General features: G+C 37.3%; 1 long non-coding RNA gene across 1 annotated transcript; it reads right to left on the reverse strand.

Moving 5' to 3' along the window:
* Positions 1 to 661: 661 nt before the first annotated feature.
* Positions 662 to 2,060, reverse strand: LOC139550940 (uncharacterized). The gene is made up of 3 exons (XR_011670156.1): positions 1,800 to 2,060; positions 1,232 to 1,519; positions 662 to 1,013 (listed from the first exon to the last, which is right to left on the reverse strand). It is a non-coding gene; the product is annotated as an uncharacterized lncRNA (long non-coding RNA).
* Between the last annotated feature and the right edge of the window lie 6,514 nt (positions 2,061 to 8,574).

Consider the following 8,574-nt stretch of genomic DNA (forward strand, 5'->3'; position numbering starts at 1 on the left):
GGTGAAAAAAAGACCAACATTCACAAAATTATTTTGGCAAATCCAATAAATTTTCCATGTTGATTTAATGCCATCAGAAGGAAAAAACTATTTTTTTGTTAAAAAGAGGTATAAACAATGTTTATTCAACAAGTTTTTGCCCATAATAATAAACCTGCACTGAAAAAATGTACATACAGTATATATGTATTTCATACATATTTATGTATTTTTATGTAAGTATCTTACCTGTAATAATGTATTTATCACTGCGGGGAGACAGAGAGTGTGATCCTGTGTTCACTCTATAGTCACAACTCACATCGCTCTCCAACTGCAGATGCCTGAACAGATCATTTTTAGTAACATTGAAGGTACAGAATAGTTTGGATAATGCTGCGTTAAATCTCCTGACCAAAGCCTCTTTGTAGGCCTGAGGCTGGTCTCCAGTGTACAGGTTACAGCTATGACCATCACTGACAGACTCAGGCAGTACACAAATAATGGTGATGTCATGAGAAGATGCGTCATTGACACTAATGTCTGGTTTCTGCAGTTTACCTGTGAGGAGAACACATCAATAACTGTTCATACTGTAGGTTAATGAGAATACACACCTCTTTCTGTACTAGATAACGAAAAGAGTAAGAACTAAATAGTCTCTATATGTTAGCATGACATTACATATTCCAATCTGATTACAGTGAGCCAATCAGATCAGTGTATTCATAATAATAATACTATTTTACCAAGAATAGTGATAGGCGCAGGATGACTGTGCGTTGATGGATAGTGAGTCTCTACTGTGTAAAAACATCTCAGTTTGACCTCAGCAGATAAATGTTCACCTGCCCACGAGAGCAGCTCAGCCCCCGTGAGTGACCTCGTACAGGGTGAGGGTTTAGGATCTCTCCCCTCTGTGTAGAAGTAACACTGAGACACAGAGACAGATGGAGGAGAGTCACAGCTCAGCTGAACTGAGTCTCTCTCTCTGATGACTGTAGAACTCACTGTCAGCCTGGGCTGAGGGAGGTCTGTAATGTCAGAATCAGGAAGTAAACCACTTTCAACAGTTTGCTAAAATACATCGCATGAAATTAACCCTAAAATCTAAAAGTGCATAACTTCATCTCCTATTGCTTCAGTCAGTATTTAAAATGTATATTATATAAATAATATAAAATAATCTGGTGTGTTAATCTTGAACCAGAATAGAAAAACACTGGGGTATAATAATACATACCCTGCTTACCCAGGAGAGTGACTGAGACAGGGTCACTGTAAGGAGAGTAGATAGACATCTCTATAGCATAGTAGATACATCTCATGTTGACCTTGGTGGTTGGACCACGACCTGCCCATTCAAGCAGCTTGGTCCCTGTGAGTGACTGATGACAGGATGTGGTATGTTGGAAATGTTGTCTTTCCTCTATGTAGAAGTAACACTGAGACACCGAGGTAGATTGAGAAGTGTGACATCTCAGCTGAACTGTGTCTGTATCCCTGATGACGTCAGGACTCACTGTCAGCTGAGGAGGGACTGTGAGTTCAGAGGGAAATAGTATGTCAATCTAATATTCAACAGATTACTATGTACATAAAATCTTCATGTGTAACAGACCTGAGCATTTCAAGAACATGATTCATCACTTCAAATTACTTCTAGATTGTAAAAAGACAGTAAATCATTTTGTGAAACATTGTCTTTGAAATCAAAATTATATTGTTGCAGGTTAGTGTATTGTTGCTGATTGAATCTCAGAATATGGTAAGATATAAAAGCAGGGTCATATTTACAGTTATGTAAATAACCTGCTTACCTTGGACAGTGACTGAGCCAGGGTCACTGTGAGAGGATGGGTTATAACTCCCTACAGCATAGTAGTAACATCTCACGTTGACCACAGCAGGTGAACGTTGATCTGACCACGAGAGGAGCTCAGTCCCTGTGAGTGTCTGCCGACAGGATGGTTTGATGTCTCCCTTCTCAGTGAAGAGATAACACTGAGACACGGAGACGGATGGAGGAGTCTCACAGCTCAGCTGAACTGAGTCTCTCTCTCTGATGACTGTAGAACTGACTGTCAACCTGGGAAGAGGAGGGCCTGTAAGATCAGAAGAGAGGAGTATTTCAAATGTTTGACTTGTTTTGAGAAATGTACTGACAACCATTGAATTGGATTTAAATATGCATGTCTATTATAAAATCAAGTAAATCTATCAACATTTAATGTCTAAAAACATTTATCTTAATGGTTATTGAGACTAAAGGATTTTGATAATAAGGTCCATTTGTTCATATAAGGATAGTATGTGAAATATATATTGTTTTAAGTAATGGCTTATTACAACATACGTAAAAATATTCCAGACTGTGTTGAGGAAGATCTGAGAGGACAGAGGAACTGAGCATTTTGTTACTGGTTTGGGAAATGTACTGTCAGCCGTTAAACATAAAACAATCACACTTAGTTTTTTCAGACCCTAGATCTTTGAGAATAATTCCCAGCGATAGTATGGGACATAATGTGGATATAATATATTGCTTCATGCAACGGCTCTTCACAAAAGACAATAATAATGTATTTGTAGAGGACCAATTGAGCAGTACAGTGTTTGCAGTGTTTACAGCTATAGACATTTGTTTTACCCTGAATTTGGACAGAAGTAGGTTCACTGTATACGGATTTAAACTGCCAACCTTCAGCACTGTGTTGTATTAATCATTTATCAGTCATTCCTGTTGAATTCATAGTGTCAGATGGATACGCTATCAGCTAATGTTATGTTTGAATGATAAGAATAAATAACATGATTATTATTATATTTTTCCAGGGTAACTAAAAACTCATAATTATGATACTGACCTTGGGCTTTGATGGATTGGAAGGTATCTAGAAATTATAAAATAGGTTATCGTCTGACATTCTAAAAAATTAACACTTCACACAAGTTGGTAAAGTAGCATAATCTACTGTAATGCATTAACGGGAATCTAGCGATGGCCATTATTTTCTGAACAAAATGTAAAATAATGATAGAGAAATAAATAAGATGATTAATGGAATAAGATACAAGACATTCATCATAGTCATGAGATTCAGAAATATCAAGAGTTCCTAAAGTAAAAGACTAAAAGAGGGGAGAGAAGAAGAGGAATATCCTGTAGAACAAACAGATGATGAAACTGTAGGAATGTAGAATAACTCACCAAAAAGGAGGACGATCAAGAACAGATGAACAGCCATATCAGGGATGAACAATGCCATTTGTCAGACAGCTACATACTGTTAGTCTGACTTCACAGTAAGGTGTGTGACTGAGTCAGAGGATTGTTTGAATAGAGAAGTAGATGTGGAGCTTGTTCATTACAAAACCACAGAGAGCAGAAACCTAAACAACAGTCTCATACAGCAAGCATGAGCTAATGTTGCAGAAGTAAGGGTATCTGAAAAATCTAAATAATTTAATCGGTCATACTCTCTCCTCAATATGCATTTGGACAGTGAAGCCCAAAAAACATATATGGCTGCATAATCCAGTATTTTAGATTTGAGAGAGAATGTTTTATATAAGGCGACAGTACAGAATTTCCCCTTTATTTTAGGGTATTTTCATAAAGTACTCATACCCCTTGACTTAATACACATTGTGTTGTGTTACAGCCTGAATTCAAAATGTATTACAACAATAAAGACATCTCACCAATCTACACATAATACCCCATTATGACAAAGTGAAATCATGATTTTTGTAATTTTTTGTCATTATTTGAAAATGAAAAACAGAAATATTTCATTTAGATAAGTATTTACACCACTGAGTCAATACTTTGTAGAAGCACCTTTGGCAGCAAATACAGCTGTGAGTCTTTCTGGGTCTCTAAATCTCTAAGAGCTTTCCTGGATTGCGCAACATTTGCCAATCATTCTTTTCAAATTTCTTCAAGCTCTGTCCAATTGGTTGTTGATCATTGCTAGACAACCATTTTCAGGTCTTACCATAGATTTTTAAGTAGATTCAGGTCAAAACTGTAACTCTGCCACTCAGGAACATTCACTGTCTTCTTGGTAAGCAACTCCAGTGTATATTTAGCCTTGTGTTTTAGGTTATTATCCTGCTGAAATGTGAATTAATCTCCCAGTGTCTGGTGGAAAGCAGACTCGACCAGGTGTTCCTCTAGGACTTTATCTGTGTTTAGCTCCATTACATTTCTATCCTGAAAAACTCCACAGTCCCTTAATGATTACAAGTATACTGTCACGTTCCTGACCTGTTTTCTGTTGTTTTGTATGTGTTAGTCGGTCAGGGCGTGAGTGTGGGTGGGCATTTCTATGTTATGTGTTTCTATGTTGGTAAATGGGTGACCTGATATGGTTCTCAATTAGAGGCAGGTGGTTTTCATCTCCTCTGATTGAGAACCATATTAAGGTAGGTGGTTTCACATTGTTTGTTTGTGGGTGATTGTCGCTGTGTCTGTGTTTATTTGCACCACACAGTACTGTCTCGTCTCGTTCGTTCGTTCGTTCCTGTTCATGCGTGCTTCGTTATATGTAGTTTGCATGTTCAGGTTAGTCTACGTTGTTTGTTTGTTATTTTGTAAATATTCAAGTATAGTTCGTGTCAGTGTTCGTCGTGTCTAAGAAATTCATTCATGTCTACATACCTCGCTGCACATTGGTCATCTGATCCCTCTCTCCTCTCCTCGTCTGAGGAGGAGGACGACGTAGAATGTCGTTACATATACCAATAAGATGCAGCCACCACTGTGCATGAAAATGAGAATGGTACTCACTAATGTGTTGTATTCTATTTGCCCCAAACATAACATTTTGTATTCAGGACAAAAAGTGAATTTCTTTGCCATCATTTTTGCAGTATTACTTTAGTGCCTTGTTGCAAACAGGTACATGCTTCCTTCTTTTCACTCCGACATTTAGGTTAGTATGGTAGATTAACTACAATGTTGTTGATCCATCCTCAGTTGTCTCCTATCACAGCCATTAAACTCTGTAACTCTTTTAAAGTCACCATTGGCCTCGTGGTGAAATCTCTGGGTTTTTCCTCTCCGGCAACTAAGTTAGGAATGATGCCAGTATCTTTGTTGTGAGTGGGTATATTGACACACCATCCAATGTGTAATTAATAACTTAACAATGTCTGTTTTCTTTTACCAATAAGTTTCCTTCTTTGTGAGGCATTAGACAACCTCCGTTTTTTTTGGTTGAATCTGTGTCTGAAATTCACTACGCGACTGACCGACTTTACAGATAATTGTATGTGTGGGGTACAGAGATCAGGTAGTCATTAAAAACAATGTTAAACACTATTATTGCACACAGAGTGAGTCCATGCAACGTATTATTCAACTTATTTTGGATTTCCCTAACAAAGGAATGGAATACTTAATGACACTATTTTTTTTTACATCATTCCACTTTGACATTATGCGGTATTGTGTGTAGGCCAGTGACAAAAAAAAATCTAAATTTCATACATTTTAAAATCAGGCTTTAACATAACAAAATGTGGAAAAAGTCAAGGGATGTGAATACTTTGAGGGTATTGTATGTTTTACCATTTAGATATAAAAGCACTTTATGTATATAGTCCCCCCAATTCAAGAAGTCATAAGTATTTGGACAAATTCATTTATAGTGTATTAACATAGTCAAACATTATGTATTTTGGTCCTATATTCCTTTCACCAAATAAATGTATCAAGTTTGTGACTCAACAAACTTGAGTTTGTATGCATTTGCAGTTTGTTTTGGTTGTGTTTTGGATTATGTTTTGCTCAATAGGAAATTAATTGTATCCAACTGGTATCAAACAGTCAACATAATATACATAAATACAGTAGATTTAGCATTTACTAGGGGGAAGAAATAAGAAAAATGCTCAAAGGGGAGTATGCCCCGGACCCCTCCAAAATATAAATATTAACACAGTAACAGATTTTATGGATAGTCTGACTTGTAACAAGTCAGTTGTCCATGTGTAATACAGTAGATTTATTACCTTTTAAGCAACTTATTTACAGTATCTGGATGTGTGATAAACAAAGGATGTCGTGTAACAAGTCAGTTGTCCATGTGTAATACAGTAGATTTATTACCTTTTAAGCAACTTATTTACAGTATCTGGATGTGTGATAAACAAAGGATGTCGTGTGAGAAAGAATGCATTTGTATGAGATGTGTGAGACATAGCTACAGAAAGCCAGAGGTGTAGTGTCAGTTTGTCTGCAGATTGTACAACCCATCCGGCTGGGCTGACGTTGCTGGTCTGTCGGGGATTGAGCTGTATACGTGGTACGTATCAGACTAGAGGAAAGAAACAGATTTAGGCGTCGAATCTACAGTACAGTAAATGTAATTCATAAGGTTTGTTTATGAGGATGTAACACCGATCTTAAACTGAAAGTCATGAAACACAGTGAGAGAAAGAGAGATACTTTTATCCTCTAGTCAGTCTGTCTGTGAAAACAATGCCATATATAATAATATAACAATATAATATAATACAATGAATAGGACATTTGTGCTGTACTTACATGTTCATATGCAAATGCCTGTGTATCCACATCAACGGGACCTGCACATCACAGAGAGAGACAATTCCATGAGTAAGAGGTTGTGTATGTATGTATGAGTGTGTGTTTGAGGGGGGATCATGTGTATATTACATGTCTACATTGCATGTGTGTTACTTAGTCGAGTTTGCCCTGTTGCGTTAGTAACAGCCAAACAGAAGAAGTGCAAGTAACAGGGCTTGATGTCACTTCAGACTTCTCCTCCTGACTCAAACCACCCTGCAGATCTACAGCTCTATTCTCACGCTCAACAGATGCTCTGACACATTAATTTCTGTTTTAAGTGTCATATATGCGTTTTGATATGGTTGATAAGGTTAGGCCCAACATTTAAGCATGTACAGTACCTGTGCACTTGCAGATGGTCCCGAGTTCTGAGGGACAAACCTGAGGTCATGAACGTGGACAGTACATAAGTGATCTGAGAATCGATTCCAGCACCTGAATCCACCTGTAGTAGAGAGAGAAGAAGAGAGAGAAGAGACTTTTTATCCTCCAGTCTAAAAACTGTCTGTCTATTCAACTCTCTAACTCGTGACATGAACGGCACCCTCTGTATCACAGGAAGTGTTTGTCGGTTTTGTGTCATTCTGAGGTCTACACATGTCCAATGCAAGATGTAGGTTATTTGATAAAACATTGTTTATATGACTAAACTCTGTACCTACTTAGGAACACATTTACAAGGTTTAACATTAATTAATGTATTAAGAAATTATTTCTGGTGAAAAACATACCATATATTACCATATAAATCTGTAAATAAATACAGCTGTTGGCTTGATACTTTGAACAGTCATATGTTGAAGCACTATTAATGTAACATTAAGGTCTTGATCCTCAGATCAGACAGTCAGAGGGCAGAGGATGCTGGTGAGAGGAGTTATAGGAGGACGGTCTCATTGTAATCATTGAAATGGAATGAATAGAATGGAGTCGAACACGTAGTTTTGATGTGTTTGATGTGTTTGACTCCGTCCTATTAAATCCATTACAATCATTACAATGAGCCTGTCCTCCTATAACTCATCCCACCAGCCTCCTCTGTCAGAGGGGTATATGTGTACAGATACCACTGTAATGTAAAATACTTACCATGACTCCGCTGCTCACCGCTCCCTTAGACACCAAATTATCTACAACAGAAACACAATGAAAATGGAATTACAGTGTTTGTACATGCCTGTATATACAGTAGTTAGGTAAGTTGTATGTGTGTCTATGTTGATGTATTTTGTTTGGAACATACATTGGCTGTGATCATCCTGTCTGGCTGTAGGTCTGTACAACATAAAAGTATAAGAAGGTTGTGGTAAGAACATCTCATCATGGACAATATGGAACTAAAGGTTGATACAATCTGCATCATATTCACAAGGGGAATTCTTACCTCTGAGAATTGGTTTTCTCTGAAAAACAAATGAGGCTAAATTAATTATATTGAATATAGTCTAATCTATACAGTATGATCAAAATGAGTTCATAAATTAACCCATGCCAAAGGAACTTACATTAATATCAGCACGGTAAATTTGCTAATTATTTGTTTTGCAGAATCAAATGTACTCACTGATCCTCCTGCAGAGACAGACAGCTGTCAATCCTACCAGGAGCACGCCCACTCCAGAAGCCACACTCACTGCTGCCTGCCATATTTGCCCCACTATTTGGTGACATGATGACATCAGGAGAGGTCATTAGCTCTTGGACCACATTATTGTTCTTCTAAGATAATGTGCACAGCTCTGTTTTCATATGTATGAGAAAAGACAGCGAGAAAAGGATACTTACCCAGAATGCTTTCTTGACCTCCTGGGCACATGCAAGAGAGAAGGACAGTTTAATAACAGAGTTATGTAAATATTTCTAAGAAGAGACAAATTGTTTGATTAATCCTAAACCTTTGACAGAATTCACATTTGGCTATATTTGTATACTGGTTTATGCATTAATAGACACAAATATTTAGCAAACTAAATGAAACCTATTGGCTATACTTA

The sequence above is a fragment of the Salvelinus alpinus genome, chromosome 2 (assembly GCF_045679555.1).
Source record: "Salvelinus alpinus chromosome 2, SLU_Salpinus.1, whole genome shotgun sequence".
In the NCBI taxonomy this organism is placed as follows: Eukaryota; Metazoa; Chordata; class Actinopteri; order Salmoniformes; family Salmonidae; genus Salvelinus; species Salvelinus alpinus.